Below are 17,704 nucleotides of genomic sequence, written 5' to 3'. Positions count from 1 at the left end.
AGGTGGGAAATTTCCTGTGCTGTGGAGCAATAATTGGCGCCGGGTTGTTAGGGTTGGCTGGCACATGCAGCCCAGCTTTTGCCAACTCCAGTTCATGTTTTCTCTGTTTTTCCTTCTCTTCATTCTCTTTTTGTTGTTTTTCCATTTCTTTTTGGTGCTTTTCCATTTCTTTTTGGTGCTTTTCCATTTCTCGGCGGTGGGCCACCTCTTCTTCTTCTAGTTTTCTTTTGTGTGCTGCCTCTTGGGCTGCCTGTTCTCTTTGGAAGGCTGCCAGTTTGATGCTTTCTTCCTTTTCTTTTATCTCCATCTCTTTTTGTTTTATTTCCAGTTGTCGCCTGTGTTCAGCTTCTTTTAATTGGTCTTCGGCCTCCATTTTTGTCCTAGTAGACATGGTTCCTGTTTTCTTGTGTTGGGGTGCCCTCCGGTGTTTCTCTGTTGAACTGCAGGCTCTGTTGCCTCCTGAAGTCTGCCTAGCAACAGTGCTTTTTTCCCTTTCTCTCTCTAGCTAATGTTCAATGAAGGGAAACCAGAAAAACCACTTTATTTGCATGCATATAAGTGCTGGTACTTGCCTGCTAATGGGAGGGCTATTGCATGACAAAAGACCCTCAACAGTCTTCTCGCTTAACATGCAAACCACAACTGCTAGAGAGAGCAGAAAAAAAAATTCTCTCTGGTTCCCTTTTAAAACCAAACTGTTTCTCTCTGCTAAAAAGCCCTTAGCAGAGAAAAGAAAAATATAATATTCCTACTGGCTTCTGGATTCTGTCTATATCCCACCGCTGCCACCATGACATAACCTTATTCCCAGATTTGGACCTTAGCGTCCAAAATATGGGGGTTAGCATGAAAGCCTCCAAGCTTAGTTACCAGCTTGGACCTGGTACTTGCTGCCACCACCCAAAAAATTAGAGTGTTTTGGGGCACTCTGGTCCCCCTGAAAAACCTTCCCTGGGGACCCCAAGACTCAAATCCCTTGAGTCTCACAACAAAGGGAAATAATCCTGTTTCCCTTCCCCCCTCCAGGTGCTCCTGGAGAGATACACAGACACAAGCTCTGTGAAACTACACAGAGTGATTCCCCCTCTCCGTTCCCAATCCTGGAACAAAAGCCCTTTCCTCTTCACCCAGAGGAAATGCAAAATCAGGCTAGCAATCCAACACACAGCTCTCCCCTTGATTTCTTCCTCCCACCAATTCCCTGGTGAGTACAGACTCAATTTCCCTGAAGTAAAGAAAAACTCCAACAGGTCTTAAAAGAAACTTTATATAAAAAAGAAAGAAAAATACAAATGTTCTCTCTGTATTAAGATGATACAACACAGGGTCAATTGCTTAAAAGAATATTGAATAAACAGCCTTATTCAAAAAGAATACAAATTAAAGCATTTCCAGCACTTATATTCATGTAAATACCAAAGAAAAGAAACCATATAACTTACTATCTGATCTCTTTGTCCTTACACTTAGAAACAGAAGACTAGAAAGTAGAAAGTACTTCTCCAAAGCTCAGAGACAGCAGGAAGACAGACAAAAGACTCAGAGACACACTTCCCTCCACCCAAGGTTGAAAAAATCCGGTTTCCTGATTGGTTCTCTGGTCAGGTGTTTCAGGTGAAAGAGACATTAACCCTTAGCTATCTGTTTATGACACTTACTCACCTCAAGTAGTACTTTAATCATCGAGGAATCAATAGGACTACTCAAGGCCTACGTAGGGTAGTGGTGGTTGGAGACTCTCTGCTGAGGGGGACGGAGACACCCATCTGTCGCCCTGACTGTTCATCTGGAGGTATGCTGCCTGCCAGGGGCCCGTATCCAAGATGTTACAGAGGCTTTGTCGAGGATTATCCGGCCTTCTGACTACTATCCCATGCTACTCATCCATGTGGGCACAAATGATACTGCGAGGTCTGACGCTGAGCAGATCAAGAGTGACTACAGGGCTCTGGGAGTACGGGTTAAGGAGTTTGGAGCGCAGGTGGTATTCTCTTCGATTCTTCCTGTTGAAGGTAGGGGTCCGGGCAGAAACAGATGCATCGTGGAGGTGAATGCCTGGCTGCGAAGATGGTGTCGCCAGGAGGGCTTTGGCTTCCTCGACCACGGGATGCTATTTGAGGAAGGACTGCTAGGAACAGATGGTGTTCACCTTTCGAAGCGGGGAAAGGCCTTATTTGCGCACAGACTGGCTAACCTAGTAAGGAGGGCTTTAAACTAGGTTCGACGGGGACAGGTGAGCAAAGCCCACAGGTAAGTGGGGAACAAGACCTGGGAGATGGGTTGGAAACAGGAGGGAGCACGGGCTATAATGGCAGAGAGGAAGGAGGGTCGGGGCAAAGCTGGGAGGCAAGATCAAACCAGTATCTTAGATGCCTTTATACAAATGCAAGAAGTATGGGTAATAAGCAGGAAGAACTGGAAGTGCTAATAAATAAATACAACTATGACATTATTGGCATTACTGAAACTTGGTGGGATAATACACACGACTGGAATGTTGGTGTGGATGGGTATAGTTTGCTCAGGAAGGACAGACAGGGGAAAAAGGGAGGAGGTGTTGCCTTATATATTAAAAATGTACACACTTGGACTGAGGTGGAGATGGACATAGGAGACGGAAGGGTGGAGAGTCTCTGGGTTAGGCTAAAAGGGGTAAAAAACACAGGTGATGTCGTGCTGGGAGTCTACTACAGGCCACCTAATCAGGCGGAAGAGGTGGATGAGGCTTTTTTCAAACAACTAACAAAATCATCCAAAGCCCAAGATTTGGTGGTGATGGGGGACTTCAACTATCCAGATATATGTTGGGGAAATAACACCGCGGGGCACAGACTATCCAATAAGTTCCTGGACTGCATTGCAGACAACTTTTTATTTCAGAAAGTTGAAAAAGCTACTAGGGGGGAAGCTGTTCTAGACTTGATTTTAACCAATAGGGAGGAACTTGTTGAGAATTTGAAAGTAGAAGGAAGCTTGGGTGAAAGTGATCATGAAATCATAGAATTTGCAATTCTAAGGAAAGGTAGAAGGGAGTACAGCAGAATAGAGACAATGGATTTCAGGAAGGCGGATTTTGGTAAGCTCAGAGAGCTGATAGGCAAGGTCCCATGGGAATTAAGACTGAGGGGAAAAACAACTGAGGAAAGTTGGCAGTTTTTCAAAGGGACGCTATTAAGGGCCCCAAAGCAAGTTATTCCGATGGTTAGGAAAGATAGAAAATGTGGCAAAAGACCACCTTGGCTTACCCTTGAGATCTTGCGTGACCTACAAAATAAAAAGGTGTCATATAAAAAATGGAAACTAGGTCAGATCACGAAGGATGAATATAGGCAAATAACACAGGAATGCAGAGGCAAGATTAGAAAAGCAAAGGCACAAAATGAACTCAAACTAGCTATGGGAATAAAGGGAAACAAGAAGACTTTTAATCAATACATTAGAAGCAAGAGGAAGACTAAGGACAGGGTAGGCCCACTGCTCAATGAGGAGGGGGTAACAGTAACAGGAGACTTGGAAATGGCAGAGATGCTTAATGACTTCTTTGTTTCGGTCTTCACTGAGAAGTCTGAAGGAATGTCTAGTATAGTGAATGCTTACGGGAAGAGGGTAGGTTTAGAAGAGAAAATAAGGAAAGAGCAAGTAAAAAATCACTTAGAAAAGTTAGATGCCTGCAAGTCACCAGGGCCTGATGAAATGCATCCTAGAATATTCAAGGAGTTAATGGAAGAGGTATCTGAGCCTCTAGCTATTATCTTTGGGAAATCATGGGAGACGGGGGAGATTCCAGAAGACTGGAAGGGGGCAAATATAGTGCCCATCTATAAAAAGGAAAATAAAAACAGCCCAGGAAACTACAGACCAGTTAGTTTAACTTCTGTGCCAGGGAAGATAATGGAGCAGGTAATCAAAGAAATCATCTGCAAACACTTGGAAGGTGGTAAGGTGATAGGGAGTAGCCAGCATGGATTTGTAAAGAAGAAATCGTGTCAAACTAATCTGATAGCGTTCTTTGATAGGATAACGAGCCTTGTGGATAAGGGAGAAGCGGTGGATGTGATATACCTAGACTTTAGTAAGGCATTTGATACAGTCTCGCATGATATTCTTATAGATAAGCTAGGAAAGTACAATTTAGATGAGGCTACTATAAGGTGGGTGCATAACTGGCTGGATAACCGTACTCAGAGAGTAGTTGTTAATGGCTCCCAATCCTGCTGGAAAGGTATAACAAGTGGGGTTCCGCAGGGGTCTGTTTTGGGACCGGTTCTGTTCAATATCTTCATCAACGATTTAGATGTTGGCATAGAAGTACCTTATTAAGTTTGCGGACGATACCAAACTGGGAGGGATTGCAACTGCTTTGGAGGACAGGGTCAAATTCAAAATGATCTGGACAAGTTGGAGAAATGGTCTGAGGTAAACAGGATGAAGTTCAATAAAGATAAATGCAAAGTGCTCCACTTAGGAAGGAACAATCAGTTTCACACATACAGAATGGGAAGAGACTGTCTAGGAAGGAGTATGGCAGAAAGAGATCTAGGGGTCATAGTGGACCACAAGCTTAATATGAGTCAACAGTGTGATACTGTTGCAAAAAAAGCAAGCATGATTCTGGGATGCATTAACAGGTGTGTTGTAAACAAGACACGAGAAGTCATTCTTCCGCTTTACTCTGCGCTGGTTAGGCCTCAACTGGAGTATTGTGTCCAGTTCTGGGCACCGCATTTCAAGAAAGATGTGGAGAAATTGGAGAGGGTCCAGAGAAGAGCAACAAGAATGATTAAACGTCTGGAGAACATGACCTATGAAGGAAGGCTGAAGGAATTGGGTTTGTTTAGTTTGGAAAAGAGAAGACTGAGAGGGGACCTGATAGCAGTTTTCAGGTATCTAAAAGGGTGTCATCAGGAGGAGGGAGAAAACTTGTTCACCTTAGCCTCCAATGATAGAACAAGAAGCAATGGGCTTAAACTGCAGCAAGGGAGATTTAGGTTGGACATTAGGAAAAAGTTCCTAACTGTCAGGGTAGTTAAACACTGGAATAGATTGCCTAGGGAAGTTGTGGAATCTCCATCGCTGGAGATATTTAAGAGTAGGTTAGATAAATGTCTATCAGGGATGGTCTAGACAGTATTTGGTCCTGCCATGAGGGCAGGGGACTGGACTCGATGACCTCTCGAGGTCCCTTCCAGTCCTAGAGTCTATGAGTCTATGAGATTATCAGAATCTGGCCCCTAATTTGCAAGCCAAATGGAGAAATTCCCTCTGAAGAACAAGATAAAAAGAGAAGAATTAGTTTCCTGTTCAATGGTGAGAGAAAAATAATAAAGCTCTATCGATTTGCCATGATCTGGTTTCCCCGGAATCTATTTACCTTCTTGTTGCCATGAGCATTGCACTGAGCAAGCCGAAAGGAAAAAGGATCTGTAAAAAGAAACTTATCTGAAGAAGGATTTCTTAAAACTGTACTGACATATTTCCAGGGCTGGGATAAAAATCATACTGCCACATAAAATGTGACAGTAATTAAGACAGAAGAAAAAAGCTCAGAGGGAAGTGGGAAACCATTCTGATCTGATTTTAGCAATTTCAGGAAAGTTGCTCTAAAAAGGAAAAATATACAAAAACAGTTTTTCCCACATCACAAATGTTTACCCTTTTCCACATTCCTCCATAGATTTCTCACTTTACAATACATTGTGTCATACTTCTTAAAGTCATGAAAACAGATTTCATCATATTTCATTATTTCTTTTGGGGTGCTTATTATCAGGAGAATATAGTCTAATCTACTAGCTTCAAAAGACTTCAGCCTACATGAAGAAACCAGTTTCCTCACAAATTTCATATTATTATCCCTCCTTTCTGATTATATGTATTTTCCACATCTTTAATCCTCAGGCAGAGTCTTGATGTGACAATGATTCTTTGCTGGAACAGAAGACAGTTGCTAAGACATTTTTATGAGGAGGAAAAGAAAAGGGCAGGGTTTTCTGTCTTCTCCCTCTGTTGCCCTCCCCCCTACTGATTACATTTAAGAACTGACCTTCTGTACTTTAATCGCACAAAATGCTGTTTGAACAGTCCTAATGGTCATTGGCTCTCCACACAGAGTGAATGCATTACTAATCCATTTAGACAGCTAAAAGCTGATTTAGCTTGATATTATGCTGCTCCTGCTGCTATGTAAATTAAAAAAACAACAACTATCTAAAACTAGGCTTAGAGCTGTTGGCCTTCTCTCTTTCCCACTATCTTGTCCAATAAGGTCAGCCAAAAAGGACAGAATAAGGGCTCCATAGACTATTTCTACCCCTCTGAAGAAAAACCATATGGTCAGCAGCAAATGTGTGTTAGGGTGACCAGATGTCCCGATTTTATAGGGACAGTCCCGATTTTGGGGGCTTTTTCTTATATAGGCCCATATTACCCCGTACCCCAGTCCTGATTTTTCACACTTGCTGTCTGGTCACCCTAGTGTGTGTCCACTGTTCCTTGTTCTTCCTTGACCTGGAATTTTGTGGGCTTATTTTACCTGTGGCGTGCTTAGCTCAAATCCAGACTACACTCACAACAGGCTTGATCATGCACTTGGCACAAACATCAGAGAAAGGTGTGGCATGGAGCTACACCACCCAATGGGGAGCACCTAACGCACAATGCCTCTTGGACCATCCCACCTGCGCTGTGGGTACGGTGACCAGATATCCCAATTTTACAGGGACAGTCCTGACATTTGGGGCTTTTTCTTATATAGGCTCCTATTACCCCCACCCCCATCCTGATTTTTCACACCTGCTGTCTGGTCACCCTAGCTGTGGGAGAGGTACATTTGCAACAGCTTTTTAAAGGGAGCAATTATCATAGAATGTCAGGGGACTGTCAGTCACTTTACCTGAACTGCCCATATTAGCTTATCCACCTACCTCCCTGCAATGCAGCACAGCATTGTTTCCCCCTGTTGCTAACTATGTATCATCTGTTCTCAGTGGCAGTGAAAGAGAGAATCACTCTGACTGAGAAGCCCTGAAAGACATGAGGCAGCATAAGGACCTCTGCCAGGAGCAGCAACTTTGAACTCTGGGCTGGCCAGGCCCCATAAAGTCTCCTGGTAGAAGCAGGCTCCCTATGGTTCCCAGGTAGTTTTAAATCACCCTCCACCCTGAAGAGTGCTGGAGAGGGAAGGGAAAAGATATGGCAGTGGGAGAAATGCTGGAGGAGGGAGAGAAGACTGAATGGATGCGATATGATCCTGTCAGCATTCCAAAGTGGTGCTGGTGATTCAAAAGCAAAGATTCTCGCTTCTGTATGAGTATTGGACCAATGATTCATGGAACTAAGGGCCCGCAAAGGTGCCAATTCTGAATGCAAGAGTGAGGTTGCTGTGAATCTGTGCCCTGGACAAATTACCAAGAACATAAGAGTGGCCATACTGGGTCAGAGCAAAGGTCCATCTACCCTAGTGGCCAATGCCAGGTGCCACAGAGGGAATGAACAGAACAGGTAATCATCAAGTGATCCATCCCCTGTCACCCATTCCAGTTTCTAGCAAACAGAGGTTAGGAACACCATCCCTGCCCATCCTGGCTAATACCCATTGATGGACATATCCTCCAGGAACTTATCTAGTTCTTTTTGGAACCCTGTTAAGTCTTGGCCTTCACAACATCCTCTGGCAAAGAGTTCCACAGACTGACTGTGCATTATGTGAAAAAATACTTCCTTTTGTTTGTTTTAAACCTGCTGCCTATTAATTTCATTTGATAACCCTTAGTTCTTGTGTTATGAGAAGGAGAAAATGTGACTAGCTCCATTCTAAGTCCCCGCTGTTGCCCAGTCATTTCAATTTGACAAATTATTATTCCATTTTGGCCCAGACCCTTAGAAATATTTAGGCTCCTAATTCAATGGGAGCTAAGAACATAAACACCTTTGAGGATCTGGGCCTTCCTGCCCCAGTGTGCATGTGATGTTGCTTCACGCTATCAGACAGATACTATGTTTCACCCAAGGGGTGGTTGCATTACTATGGTAGGTGAAATCTAATAAAAAGTTTGCATTTTAGTTTAAGTATGCAAAACACTTTGATCCTACAAGATGAAAAGATAAAATAGTGGAAATGGAAATTGATTATCTTCAAAGCGTTTCACGACCTGGGCCCGGGATATCTAAAATATTTTCTAAAGCTCTTAGATGAAGATCCTGGTTGACAACTATGCTCCTCTGGCACAATGGAACCGTCAACGATAAGAGTAAAACTTGTCTGTGCATGAGACAGAACCTTCTCTGGGGCTGGTCCAAGACTGTGGAATATTCTCCGAAGAACTGAGGACCATCACAAACCTCAACATTTTCTGCTTCAAGTGCAAGGCATATTTCTTCTCTAATATACATAACAATAAGTGTATTTATATAAAAATAAGACAAGCTAACAAACTAAACTGAGGTAGGCAAACCTTTTGGCCCGAAGGCCATATCTGGGTGGGGAAATTGTATGCAGGGCCATGAATGTAGGGCTAGGGCAGGGAGTTGAGGGAGTGCGGGGTGTGGGAGGGGGTGTGGTGTGCAGGAAGGGGCTCAGTGCAAGGGGTTGGGGTGCAGGAGGGAGGTCATGGAAAGGGGTTGGGGTACAAGAGGTGTGTGGAGTGTGGCAGGGAGCTCAGGACAGGGGGTTGGGGTGCAGAAGAGGGTACAGCGTGCAGGAGGTGGTGCTGACTGCTTACCTTGAGCAGCTCCAGGCTGGCTGTGGCTCTTGGGGGTAGGGTGGGGCAGGCGGCTCCACCACACGCTGCACTCCCCACTGGGTACCACCCCTGAAGCTTCCATTGGCCGCGGTTCCCTTTTCCCAGCCAATGGGAATTGCAGGGGGGGGTGCCTGCAGGTGAGGGCAGTGCACAGAGTCCTCTGCACCCCACTCCTCCAGGGGACACAGGGACATGGTGCCAGCCGCTTCTGGGAGCGGCACAGGGCTAGGGCAGGCAGGGAGCCTGCCTTAGCCCTGCTGCGCCATAGGGCTGGCAATCCCTCAGGCCAGATTGAAAGCCCTGATGGCAGGGCTGGCGTTACCATTTAGGCAGCCTAGGCAATTGCCTAGGGCACCAGGATTATTGAGGGGGCAGCATTTTGCCGGGGGAGGGGGGGTGGCAGGCGGCTCCGGTTGACCTGCCGCAGGTATGCCTGCGGAGGGTCCGTTGGTCTGCGGCTCCGGTGGAGCTGCCGCAGTCATGCCTGCGGATGGTTGGCTGCTCCCGCGGCTCCGGTGGACCTCCCGCAGGCATGCCTGCAGCAGCTCCACCAGAGCCACGGACCAACGGATCCTCCGCAGGAATGCCTGCGGCAGCTCCACCGGAGCCGCGGGATCAGCGCGGGGGGCGGCGAAATGGCTGTGCGCCTAGGGTGCGAGAAACCCTGGCGCCGGTCCTGCCTGATGGGCCATATCCAGCCTGTGGGCTGTAGTTTGCCTTCCCCTAAACTGAATCCACCCGCACAACCAAAACACTGCACTCTACCAAATTATTTAATCCACTGCACATACCTCACCCTCTGTGGAGAGGATGAGAGGAAAAAAAAACAACACATGACAGATGTATAGTCACGTTGCTTAACGCACTACTGGAAGGTGCTCAGATATTATGGTGATGAGCATGGTATAATGACCTATAGAGAAGGGCAGGAAGAGGAGAACAAGGTGAGAACAAGAAAGCAAGTACAATAATTACAGTAGGACCAGGGCACTACTCTAGTCCTGCAGTGCATACTCTTCATTTCTGCTATGGGCAGTCAGCTGTAGCCTCCATGATGCTGGTGAACAGACCTTAAATTACGTATTAGTAGGTAAAGAGTTAGGTTGCCACCTGCTTTAAGGATGAATTTAGAAAGCAACAATATGATGGGAAGGGGAAAGGACTGGACCCAGTTCCCCTCCACTCTGCCAAAACACTGCAGTAAACAACCCACCATCACTACCCACTCTGACAGGTTTCCCAGGCCTTTCAGTTTTAAAGTGTTGTAATCCTACGTGTCTCACAAACACATTACCTCACTCTGAACAGGAGCTACTCTCTGCTCTTGTGATCTGAATCTGAGTACGCAAGCTGAGAAGAGCTTTGTGTGGATGCTTGTAAGGCATCTGCCTGCTTCCACACAGTGCTAAAAGGAGCACCAAATTCACTCAATTAAAAAAAAAATCAGGAAGTTTAAGCACTGTACCTACTCAGACAGGATTAAACCACCCACTTCCTCTTTCCTTCTGCTCAGTCTGATCTTAAGCAAGAAGCATTTTAGTTTTGTGTTTCCATTCCTTAACATTCCTTTGTGCATCTTCTGCCCTATGACCTTATGTAGGGGTAATACTGAGGCTGCCTATTCTCTCCTTGCTCGTTCTTTCTCCTTCAGCAAGAGATGTTCACAAAACAAACCTATAGATAAGTCAGATTTGGGCAGGGTGAGCCTTTGACAATTGCTTCCGGCAAACAGAACTTGGCAAAAAGTTTTATCCAAAGCAAACCCTCTCTCAGTACAAATGCTGGCAAGACCGCTGAAGTATGGCATCATTCAGAAATGCCTTCAGCACTTTGGATTTACACTTCCCTCCTGCACTGGCTCACTGCTCTTGCATTTTACTTATATAAGAAGTGTTTAAGTATTAAACTCGGGAAATTGTCTGCAGCCTTGTCACAGGCCATTTTGATAATGTAGATCATAATGTCTTATGTTCCTGTCCCCAGGCATAAATTGACAATGAGAAAGTAAGATGAGAAAGTACAGATGCTTAAGGATCAGATTATAATTTCTTTACTCACACTGAATAGCATTTTACTCCATGAGAGAAAATGATTCAAGTATAAATTCCATGCACGTGTAGAGGCTTTGGGTCTTTTATAGCACAGTTACATAGTCTCGTCTGGAATTGTTATGTAACTTTAAAAAGTTTAAGTATGTGTAAGAATTTTTGCTACATTTTAGTAGTATTCTAAAAGATACATTCTCCCTTTGACATTTGGAAAGTGCACTATCCGAGGTCACCTTGACTCCTATGGGAGAAAAAAATCTCACCTCAGGTCCTCGACACAAAATAGCAGCACATTTTATCTAGCAAACATTTCTTCAGTACCTTTTATCTGTGGTATAAAGGGCAATGGTTATTCATGTGCCAGTATAAATAAATAACACTTCTCAATTACATAGTGCCCTCCAGCTAATGAGCTAAACACTTTTCAGCAACACTAAGTGATTATGCCTCAATATCCTGGTGAAATAGGCTCATTAAATATTATTCTCCCTACATTACAGAATGGGAAGCAAACAGAGAGGTAAAATGATTTGTTAAAGGTTACACTGTAAGTCAGTGCCAGAGTCAGAATTAGGCTCCCAGGTCTTTTAGCACCCCCTCCTATTTTCAAACCACTAGGCAATGCTGCCTCCCTGCATCACTACAGAGAGCATAAATATAACAGATTAACAGATAAATAAAACAGATTAACAAAAAAGACAAGTTTTAAGCACAGTCAATATTTACAACTTCTTAACTAACCCAGGGCTCAGCCCTTGATTTGTGTTAATTAAATATTATTTTGTATCAGTTACCGAGTTGGAGGACAAATGCATCAGTCCTGTGGCACTTATTAGTCAGGACTCTCATTAACAGTTCACAAAAATATGCACATGAAGATGCCATACTGGACTAAATTCAGTCCTAGTCTAAGCAGGGGCACCTCCTGCTGAAGTCAATAAAATTTACGTCCATGAGGGAAAAAACTGTTGTTAAAACACTGGACTGGACTCAGGAGACCTGGATTCAATTCCTGACTCAGCCAGACTTCTAGGGTGACCTTTTGCAAGTCATTTAATCTCTGTGCATCTCCATTCCTCATCTATAAAATTAGGATAATAATTCTTCCCTACCCCTTTTGGATGCTTTAAGGGTAAATTCATTAATAATTGTGAGGTGGCCAGATACTATCGTAATGAGGGCAGCAGACAGATTATACAAGGTTCTGTTTGTCCCACCGTACATATGCACACATGCACATAAACATGCATACACAGACTCTTACATATTGGAGTATTCATGTACACAAGAACTGACATGCCTGTACTTAAACATGCAAATAGGAAACATGAGCTGTATTTCAAACACTGAACAACCCTTTTCTGCTTAACAGTCCTTTCACACACACACAAAAAATCTGCTTTGCTCTGAAAGGAATTTAGAAAGCACAGTGATTACGATGTGTTTAATCATGATTAAACATTGATCTGTCTCAATCTACTCAAAAGTAGACCAAAAAAGACCAAAAAAACCCTCAGCCCCAGCTGACATTCTAATAACTCAGAGGTTGTCAAAGTACATGCAGATAATGTCATGAGAAAATACAGTATTGTATCAAGAACACTGAAAATAGTTTCTTGTTAAACATGTCTCCCTATCAGTACACTTTGCAGACCACAGAACGCTACTGCAGAGACAGCACTGCACAACTCAGCGTTTAAAAAATTACGTTAGAAGTGCCTGAAATCCCCTGCAAACTGCAGTAATAATTGTACAGCTAGAAAGGGGAATGCAAGAGAGTTGCCTCTTTTCTCCCATCCTCTGGATCCTTCCCTGGAACGCCTAGTAATGCTAATATGCAGCACTCGATACTTAAAGGCATTTCTATCGAGCAAACAGAATGTAGAATCAATTGCTATGCAGTTGACATTAGGGTTATGGTAAATAAACCAGCCTGCTCAACACCACACCCACTGTATTTCACTGACTCCTCTGTGGGTCTGTATCAGGATTCTGCATCAACAGGAATGGTCACACCTACTGGGTGCGTCCAAAATATCGATCCCAACGTCTACTGTTTCACACTGGCAAAGAAGTGGGCATAAAAGATGTGTGCCCCACTTTTCAACCTGGTTTCACTTAAATTTGGATCACATCACAATACAAAAGTGCACAAAGATGACCCAAACTAATCTTCTCACTGCTGAGTAGAGTGAAAATAGAATGAACATATATCTTGGATTTTTGGATTGTCATCAATGCAGATAAATGCTACATGTTTTAAAACAAGATAATTATGTTCTTTTTATGGGAAAAGGAACAGCCCTATCTCTGAAACAGCCCCATCTCCTTCATGATTTGGGGAGGAGAGGGGGGGAAAGACAGGGCTGCCAGGAGGAAAAGGACCTACCAGATCAATATCTCTTATCATTTAGCTTTCCATGCACATCCCCACACAAAATGTCAGAGTAGAAAGGATGCTGACATTTAGAGAACAGGCACATACCTCTACTTAACTCAGCTATCAAGTCCACTGGATATTAACTGTAGTAAGAACTCCACTGTACATTAATCCAGTTCTCACCCCAGCCTGGGGAAGCCCCTCAAGAACATCACTCATTCCAGGCTAGACAATTCATTTCTAAGCCATCCATACATTCCAGTTGACCTTACACTTTCAAAAGACTACTGAACAGACCACACTATCTTAAGATGTAAAACCCTAATAGTTGACAAGAAACTGGCAACCCTGACATATCTGCAGTGTAAATATCAGAGTCCTTTATCATACAATCCAGTGTATCAGCAGATGGGCAAGCCTACTAATACACAATTAGGAAAGGAATGGCCTACAATATGTATAGTATTCTACACTACAGACTTACAAAATCTCAGTGAAAAATGGGATCAAGGCCCCAACATCATTAACATCTTAGACCCAACTGGGAAAATATTTGGCAAATTATCAATATGGAACTGGAAATAATCTTAATAAGGATAAAATAAAAGGATCAAAATTGATATTACTGAACTCCAGAGAGGTTTTTAAAGAAGATTTTAAAAAACAAAACAAAACACATAGCAATCACCACATGCCAATGTCATCAAATTTAAATGCTGAAGTCCACTGAAATTAATGGGAGTTCCGTTGATTTTAGTTGGCTTTAGATCAGTCCCATAACGTACACATGCCCTAAATTATGTTCTTTTTTGGGGAAAATAAATTTAAAAACTATGCAAGTGCCTCTGTATGGCCTTGGAACTACCATACAATCCACATAACTGTGTCTGCTTCAGGATTTGACTATTCCAGTCAACTGCAAAAAGTGGATCTGCATTGCAGTGAGTGTGGCAAAACATGTCTTACTGGGAAAATGGAGCTCTGAAGCATCTTTAACAGAGAGTATACCAGCATTTCATTGTTAACACATAGAGGGCTAGAGTGCCAGCTGGTGTGTGAAGCTGGGCTAATTTACACCAATTGATGATCTGGCCCAGATTTTTTTTTTTTTTTTTTTTTACCAGTGGCATCTTTGTTTTTGGAGGAGTAGAATAGTCTTTTCACCATCATGAGAATTTGTGTGTGAAGTTTGTTTGCTTTATAAACAGAGGTAGAAAAGTTCCAGGGAGGTTTCTTCCTGCATGTTCTGTTGGCTTCAAAGCACCAATGAGCACAGCACAATAATTTTGGCATATTTGCTGTGCACAGCAAAATGCTCGTGGGTTTGAACGTAAAAACAGGAGCTGAGCTGGAATGTCACCTGGCTGGCTGTGCAGTTCAATCTTCTGACTACCTAAACAGATTTCTTCTTAAACTATAAGGAGCAGATTTCCCTTAAGGGGATATTTTTTTCTCTCTATATTTATTTAATGTGAACTGGCCAAGAGTTACTCATCTTTAATTAGGGACTGTATTACGGTTGTAATATTTAAAATTTAGATAAGGTAGCTAGTACACACCCCCACACCATGCCTAAGCAGTGGTGATATCCATGTGATACACTGGAGAGCTATGTGATACATTGGATTTATCACATACCTTTAAACAGCTCACATGTGCTCTGCCTGCTAACCAATCTCCTCCAGGGTTTCATTCAAAGTTCAAATCCTCTAAGCACTTTTGCCAATCATGAGCAACGCAACCATCAGAAATTCATGTTGTTAAATCCTTTCTACCACACCCAATCATCTCATGATTTCCCCATATGTGCCTGTATATGACAAAAAGAGAGAAGCGCTTTTCAAAACAAAGGACTGTGAGTTCTACAGTTTATACTGCCAAATAAGCACCACTGTTGTGACAGATGAGGTTAAGCTGAGGCCGAATAAGGGAGAAACAGACAGATTTGGAGGTTTAAGATATGACAAAATGCTTCTTATAGCTAGAACTTACTAAGGATCCAGTAAAGCACTTAAGCACATGCTTAACTTTAAGCACGTGAATTCTACTTGAGTCAATGAAACTACTTACATGCTTAAAGTTAGACATGAACCGAAGTGTTCTGATGGACTGGGGCCAAAAGGAAAACAAATGGGCTTGCCTTAAGAGTCTCTCTCTGTCTCGATTTGAGTTGTAGTAGGGGCTCACTGGGGGAAATTCTTGGTTAAGGACTCGCTCTTCTTATACGACACAATGACAGGGCAATGTTCCATTGAAAACAACAATTCTTCTACTGATTTCAATAGGAGCAGGCTATGGCCCATATTCCTCCTAGAGTCCACTTTTACAATTCTCACTGACATTCAGTATCGTTTACTTGTGTCAACAGTCCCATTGAAGTCAAGTGAAATAACTGCTACCTAGTGTGAGTAAGGGTTGCAATAGCCAACTTGCTCTAGCTAAATCCAGACAATTTCACCTCCTGGCTGGGTTCCCAAGTAATCCTTAAAATTCAGGTAGATCCTTGTGGCAGATTTTTTGGCTTAAAAGGGCATTGTCAGGCCAAATTCGGCCAGTTTCTAAAATTAAACTGCTACAAAACCTCAGAACTGTGTAAATGTTTCCATTATTATTATTTAATTCTGATAACAGGTTTGTTTTTTTTTAATAAAAAACAAATATTTCTTCACAATGTACGAAGCCACATATGTTGCAGCACTGTTCTAGTCTACGATTACCTGAAAGTAAAACTGACTAATCTATTTATTGTCCAATCTGAGAAAAATGCAAAAAGTAAATGAACATAAATAAAGATGAGATTAAAAAAAAAACAAACCCAAATTTTGCTCTTGAAAAATCAAAATATAAAGGTAAATAATTTAAATATACCGTCAGATCTTTATCTTGCTCTTTTTCTTGTGTTTAAAGGAATGTGTGTCAAAACCTGACATACTGAATCAGGCTATCACATGCTGTTTTGATTCTACCACCATCAAGGAGATGCTATGTTCATAGCTTGAGAAACTGCTAACTCCTATCCCCACTCTGTGAGCCAAGGCAGTGCTGTCAGCCCCTCACTTTAATAAGCATCTCCCCAAAATCCAGATAATCTTTTTAAAAAGACACAAAACCCTGTTAATAGTTATTGCCTGATCAGTTGTTTTCCCATATCTAGGCCTTGATTCTGCAAAGACCTATGCACGTGTTTAACTTTACACACTTCCATGAGACTTTGCCTTCAGTGGGATTACTCCACCATGTGCAAACTTAAGCATGTGCACAGGTCTCTGTTGGACTGAGGGGGAGCTCTTTCTTCTCCTCCTCCTCCTCCTCCACAGATGTTCACTTAAAACCTTTGTAAGTATATCTCACCCTTCTTTTAAAAATCAACACAGGATTCTGTATGAAGACATGAAAAATTAGGCTCCTGAAATTAAAGAAAATATATTAGTGAATACCCAGTAAGATGATGTGACAAAGGCCAGAAAACATATTAAAGGAAAAACACCTTTGTTCTTAAACTCAGTTAGTTTAAAAAAAAAAAAACCATCCAAGCACCTTTAGATACAAGAAATCTAAGGCATACAGATTAGTAAAAGATATTTAGTATTTTGTTTTATTTCTACAACACTATAGGATTAAATAGTGATTTAAAAGACAACATGAGTTGCATATTCCACAGAGGAACTCTAAGTAGAAAGCACAGAGATCACTATTCTAGTGATGTGTGCTTAAAAAAAAAAAATTAAAAAGAGAAGGATGGGGAGTGCAAAATGTTCCTGTACATATATAACACAACACTGTTATTTTCCAGGGGGATAAATTGGCCTTTTAAATTCTTTAAGCCTGGCATAGTATCAAAGCAGATATAAAATAGTCACAGAGCTCAATTTAGAAACATCATTTTTCTTATGTTGAGCTTTTATGAAGCACTTCCTGCAAAGCTACAAACAATGGTTTGTTCGGCAGTCACACCACACTGAGGTCACCCTTTCTTGCAAGGTCTTGTTTAAGGAGGCATTTTGCCAAAAGGTAAACAGAGGTCTGCCAAAGACATGTGGAATTAAAAGTCCACTGACCCTCAAAGAGGGACACTAGTAGATCCACTAGCAGAAACAACAACAACATCATCATATGCTTGTTTGTTATATATATAATGGGTGCGTGGGTGTATAAAAAGAAAGAAGGATCAGATATTTGATGCCCTTAACCAAAAATCTTGATCTTAGTCTACTGAAGCCAATGAAATGACCCCCATTGGCTTAAAGAGGTGTGGTTAAGGCCCTTTGTGAAACTCACCCTGTGCAAAAACAAAGCTCATGACACAGACGCAACTTGTGCTGGCCCTCTGCACGCAATACCAAGGGTTGTTCCTGTTGTTCAGGACTGAGGTAGTTCTCTACACACATTCATTCTATATCTTCCAGTATTTCTAGAATATTGATCATAGGAAATGAATGCAGGGCAGGCTATAGCAGCTGCAAATTGACTGGACAACAAATAGGATGTCTGGTTCTCCATGGAACAGATTAGTATTTTTGAAAGATCTGAAGCTG

General features: G+C 42.5%; 1 protein-coding gene across 1 annotated transcript in view; it reads right to left on the bottom strand.

Annotated features, from left to right (window-relative positions):
• EEPD1 (endonuclease/exonuclease/phosphatase family domain containing 1) overlaps positions 1-17,704 on the bottom strand; it is a 97,127-nt gene that overhangs the window by 32,959 nt on the left and 46,464 nt on the right. The window lies entirely within an intron of this gene.

The sequence above is a fragment of the Gopherus evgoodei genome, chromosome 2, assembly GCF_007399415.2.
Source record: "Gopherus evgoodei ecotype Sinaloan lineage chromosome 2, rGopEvg1_v1.p, whole genome shotgun sequence".
NCBI classification, from domain to species: domain Eukaryota; kingdom Metazoa; phylum Chordata; order Testudines; family Testudinidae; genus Gopherus; species Gopherus evgoodei.
The sequence above is the reverse complement of the archived record's forward strand: the minus strand, read 5'-3'. Positions and strand labels throughout refer to the sequence as shown.